Genomic DNA, 6422 nt, shown 5'->3' on the forward strand with positions numbered 1-6422 from the left:
TTTATTTCTATAAAACATTTTGTCAAAATTTTCCTTATATAGAAAATTTTGTCTAAATTTTACTTATATAGAAAATTTTGTCAAAAAATTTATTTCCGTAGAAAATTTAGTCAAAAAATTATTTATATAGAAAATTTTGTCAAAAAAAAATATTTCTATAGGAAATTTTGTTAAGATTTTATTACTGTATAAAATGTTATGCAAATGTTATTTCAATAGAAAATTTTGTCAAAATTTTATTTATATAGAAAAATCTGTCAAAAGTTTATTTATACAGAAAATTTTGTCAAAATTTTATTTCAATAGAAAATTTTTGTCGACACTGTATTTGTACACAGAAAAAAATTTCACGAAAAATTTTTCAATTAAATTTTTAAGTGAGTTTTAAAAAATATTCAATTAAAAATTTTATTGAATCAACAAATTTTTTAATTGAAACAAAAATCAATCACAAAAATTAATAGTATCAATTAATTTTTTAATTGGATCAATTTATTTTTTAATTGACTTTCAATTAATTTTTTAATTGATACTATCATTCTGTGATTGAAGAGATTTCAATTAAAAAATTAATTGGATCAATTAATTTGGTGATTGAATCAGATTTTTTTTGTGTGTATAGAAATTTTTGTCAACATTTTATTTTTATATAAAATTTGTTTAAAATTTTATTTCTATAGAAAATTTAGTCAAATTTTTATTTCTATAGAAAATTTTATCAAACTTTTTTTTTGTAGAAATTTTTTTGTAAATTTTTAAAAAATTGTAAAAAATTTATTTCTACAGAAAATTTAGTCAAAAAAAAAACATTTCTATAGAAAATCTAGTCAAAATTTTATTTCTATAGAAAATTTTGTCAAATTTTTATTTCTATAGAGAATTTTGTCAAACTTTTTTTTTGTAGAAATTTTTTTTTAAATTTTAAAAAAATTGTAAAAAATGTATTTCTACAGAAAATTTAGTCAAAAAAAAAACATTTCTATAGAAAATTTTGTTAAGATTTTATTACTGTATAAAGTTTTGTGCAAATATTATTTCAATAGAAAATTTTGTCAAAATTTTATTTATATAGAAAAATTTTTCAAAAGTTTAATTATACAGAAAATGTTGTTAAAATTTTATTTCTATAGAAAATTTTTGTGGAAACTTTATTTGCATAGAAAGTTTTTTCAAAATTTTATTTCTATAGAAAATTGTGTCAAAATTTAATTTCTATCGAAAATTTTTGAAATTTTTTATGAAAATTTTGTTAAAATTTTATTTTTATAGAAAATTTTGTCCAAATTTTATTTCTATAGAAAATTTTGTCCAAATTTTATTTCTATATAAAATTCTAATAAGATTTTATTACTGTATAAAGTTTTGTGCAAATGTTATTTCAATAGAAAATTTTGTCAAAACTTTATTTCTATAGAAAATTTTGTCAAAATCTTATTTATATATAAATTTTTGTCAAAACTTTATTTTTATAGAAAATTTTGTAAAAATCTTATTTCTATAGACATTTTTGTCAAGACTTTATTTCTATAGAAAATTTTGTCAAAACAAAAAACAAACTTTTAACGACATTTGTACAATCATTACCATCAAGACCTATAAAATTTCCCTAAAAATATTTTTCCTTTAAAAAACAAACCCAAATTAAAATTGCTTTAATATAAACGTGTCCAAAAAATATCATTAACATTTGCCAACAATAATAAAAAAATATTCTATGACATCTCTATCACTTTAGCAAATTAGAAATGATAGCACAACATTCATAAATTATCACTCTTGAAAATTTCACTCACTTGCAATTTGGAGGTATATTTTATAGCCTCCCAGAGCCCGCCAAACCTACAAAATGCTTAGCCCAAGGCTCAACACTAAGGACACTATAAGTAATGAATGAACTCTTTGATTTATAACAGCTGGCGGCTACTAGCATATCATTTGAAAAGGACATATTGCCATAGGCATTTGACACACCTCAACTCGCACCTTTCAACCCAATGGTATTATAGACAATTTAATGCCATTATCACAAAATTAGATTTCCACTTCATTTCGCTGGTGAAAAATAAGAAGATTACCCCCCAAGTCCATACTATGTGAAATATTGCAAAATAGAAAAAATCAAAAAAAAAAAACAAAACGACAACGATGGATTCATCAATAAATAATGAAAAACAAAAAACGACACAAATAAATTGAAATGCGTTTATATCTGGAGGGCATAAAAATAACAATAATATCAAGTAAATTTGTCAGCGAAAATAGGACCCACAATATTTCTAGCAAATTCGAACTCATACTACCAACCATAAGATAAATATTCATAGGCAAAATATGACTTTTTAACCCAAACCATTTACAATGAAGTTTCGTGGGAGGACAGGCAAGCGACAAAGCAAATCCATATTGTTTTATAATATTAATAAAGTAAAGCAGCAAGGGATTATTAAAGACGAGGTTAGTTTTAAAAGTGGATGTATATAAATCCTTTTTCGGGTTTTGCGTACATAAAAAATAATTCTTTCCTCCGATACTAAATTTAATTCGAACAAAATAATTATAAAGTAATCTCTTTAAAAGAAAAAACACGTTGAATGTAATACCCCTTAATACGTTTGTTTTCAACGAACTTTGTTTAGCAAGCTAACAAAACAAATATATACGGCCTCATGTTCGGCCGGGCAGAATCTTAAATACCCACCATCATGAATTTAATATAAACATTTTTGTTTGGAATCGTGAAACATTTCGTCTAAACCTGAGGCACTAAACTCTTTTCACATGAATTGAAATATTATAAAATTGTGTAGTTTTTTCCTAACATGAAATAGGTTCACGGTTGCTATGTTAGCAGAATTCTACAAAATAATAGAAATAATAGAAATACATTTTTGACAAAGAATAATTTTTTTTATAGAAATAAAATTTTTAGAAAATTTTTTTTACAGATAAAATTTTCACAAAATTTTCTATAGAAATAAAATTTTGGCTAAATTATCTTTAGAAATAAAAATTTGGCAAAATTTTCAATTTTTTAAATTTTTTCAATTCGTCTTTATTAGTCTTCATTTTTCAATATAATTACAATGCTTGAATGAGATTTTATCTTTTAGATATTGCTACAAATAAGATTTTTCATCAGAGATATTAACAATATGTTTTAATCTATATTTATCTATACATTATCAAAGGGAAAAATTAGGATAAAACCTTAATCTACATTTTCATACACCATTCAAATATTTTGGAATATGTATGACTATACAGGGATATAAGTAAAATTTTGAGAAAACTTTCTATAGAAATAAAATTTTGAGAAAACATTCTATAGATATAAAATTTTGATAAAATTTTCTATAGAAATTAAATTTTAACAAAATTTTCCATAGAAATAAAATTTTGACAAATTTTTCTACGAAAATAAAAATTTTAAATTCTCTATAGAAATAAAATTTTGACAAATTTTTCTACGGAAATAAAAATTTTAAATTCTCTATAGAAATAAAAATTTTGACAAATTTGCTTTTGAAATAAAAGCTTGACAACATTTTCTATAGAAATAAGATTTGAATAAAATTTTTTATAGAAATAAAATTTTAACAAAATTTTCAATAGAAATAAAATCTTGACAAAATTTTCTATAGAAATAAAATCTTGACAAAATTTCTATAGAAAAAAAAAATTTCACTAAATTTTCTATAGAAATAAAATTTGGACAAAATTTTTTATAGAAATAAAATTTTAATAAAATTTTTTATAGAAATAAAATTTTAACAAAATTTTTAATAGAAATAAAATCTTGACAAAATTTTCAATAGAAATAACATCTTGACAAAATTTTCTATAGAAATAACATTTTGAAAAAATTTTGCTTACGAAATAATATCTTGACAAAATTCCTATAGAAATGAAATTTTCATTAAATTTTTTATAGAAATAAAATTTTAACAAAATTTTCAATACAAATAAAAACTTGACAAAATTTTCTATAGAAATAAAATTTTGACAAAATTTTCTATAGAAATAAAATTTGGACAAAATTTTATAGAAATAAAATTTTGGCACAATTTTCTATAGAAATTAAATTTTTGTACAATTTTCTATAGAAATAAAATTTTTGCACAATTTTCTATAGAAATAAATTTTGGCAAAACTTTCTACACAAATAAAATTTTGAAAACAAAAATTCTATAGAAATGAGACTTTTATAAAAATTGTTTTAGAACTTAAATTTGGAAACATTTTCTCTAGAAATAAAATTTTATACAACATTCAAATAAAGTTTTGACAAAATTCTTTAAAGAGATACAATTTTGAAAAAAATTTCTATACATATAAAATTTTGACAAAATTTTCTATAGAAATAAAATTATGACAAAATATTCTACGGAGATAAAATTTTTACAAAATTTTATGTGGAAATGAAATCTTGACTAAATTTTCCATAGAAATAAAATGTTGGCAAAATTTTTTTAGGAATAACATTTTGATAAATATTTCTATAGAAATAAAAATTTGGCAGAATTTTGTTAGAAATAAAATTTTGACAAAATTTCCTATAGAAATAAAATTTTGATAAATTTTTCCACAGATATAAAAATTTGAATTCTCTATAGAAATAAAATTTTAACAAAAGTTTCAATAGAAATCTTGACAAAATTTTCAATAGAAATAACATCTTGACAAAATTTTCTATAGAAATAAAAACTTGACAAAAATTCCTATAAAAATCAAATCTTGACAAAAATTTATATACAAATAAAATCTTGACAAAATTTCTATAGAAATAAAATTTTTGCACAATTTTCTACAGAAATAACATTTTAATAAAATTTTTTATAGAAACAAAATTTTCAATAGAAATAAAATCTTGACAAAATTTTCTACAGAAATAAAATTTTAACAAAATTTTCTATAGAAATAAAATTTGGAAAAAAATTTTTATTGAAATAAATTTTTTGCACAATTGTCTATAAAAATAAATTTAAGCAAAACTTCCTACACAAATAAAATTTAACAAAAAAAAATTTATAGAAATGAGACTTTGATAAAAATTTTCTTAGAACTTAAATTTTGACAACGTTTTCTCTAGAAATAAAATTTTAACAAAATTTTATACAAAATTCAAATAAAATTTTGAGAAAATTCTTTAAAGAGATACAATTTTGACAAAATTTTCTATACATCTAAAATTTTGACAAAATTGTCTATTAAAATTAAATTATTACAAAATATTCTAAAGAGATGAAATTTTGTCTATTGAAATTAAATTATTACAAAATATTCTAAAGAGATAAAATTTTGACAAAATTTTGTATCGAAATGAAATCTTGACAAAATTTTATACAGAAATACAATTTTGGCAAAACTTTCTATAGAAATAAAACTTATAATAAAATTTTCTATAGAAATAAAGTTTTGGCAAAATTTTCTTTAGAAATAAAATTTTGACAAAATTTTCTATAGCAATAAAATTTTGACAAATTTTTCTACAAAAATAAAAATTTTAAATTCTCTATAGAAACAAAATTTTAACAAATAGAAATAAAATCTTGACAAAATTTTCAATAGAAATAACATCTTGACAAAATTTTCTATAGAAATAAAAACTTGACAAAAATTTTTATAGAAATAAAATCTTGACAAAAATTTCTATAGAAAATAAAATTTGAACAAAAAAATAAAAATAAAATTTGGGCAATTTTCTTTAGAAATAAATTTTGGCAAAATTTTCTATAGAAATAAAATTTTGGCAGATTTTCCTACACAAATAAAATTTTGACAAAATTTTCTATAGAAATAAGATTGTGATAAAAATTTTCTTAGAAATCAAATTTTGTCAATTTTTTCTCTAGAAATAAAGTTTCGACAAAATTTTATACAAAATACAAATAAAATTTTGACAAAAATCTTTAAAGAGATACAATTTTGACAAAATTTTCTATACGTATAAAATTTTGACAAAATTGTTTATTGAAATGAAATTTTGACAAAATTTGATACAGATATAAAATGTTGGCAAAACTTTCTACAGAAATAAAATTTTGATAAAATTTTCTATGGAAATAAAATTTTGGCAAATTATTCTTTAGAAATAAAATTTTGACAAAATTACCTATAGAAATAAAATTTTGATAAATTTTTCTACAGATATAAAAATTTTAAATTCTCTATAGAAATACAATTTTAATAAAATTTTCAATAGAAATAAAATCTTGACAAAGTGTTCAATTGAAATAAAATCTTGACAAAAATTTCAGAAGTAAAGTTTTGACAAAATTTTATACAAAATACAAATAAAATTTTGACAAAATTTTCTATTGAAATTAAATTAAAAAAAAATCTATAGAAAGAAAATTTTGACTCAATGTTCTATAGAAATACAATTTTGGTGCTGAGTATTATATTATCCGCTCTGCCCGACT

The sequence above is a fragment of the Haematobia irritans genome, chromosome 2 (genome assembly GCF_050003625.1).
Source record: "Haematobia irritans isolate KBUSLIRL chromosome 2, ASM5000362v1, whole genome shotgun sequence".
In the NCBI taxonomy this organism is placed as follows: Eukaryota; Metazoa; Arthropoda; class Insecta; order Diptera; family Muscidae; genus Haematobia; species Haematobia irritans.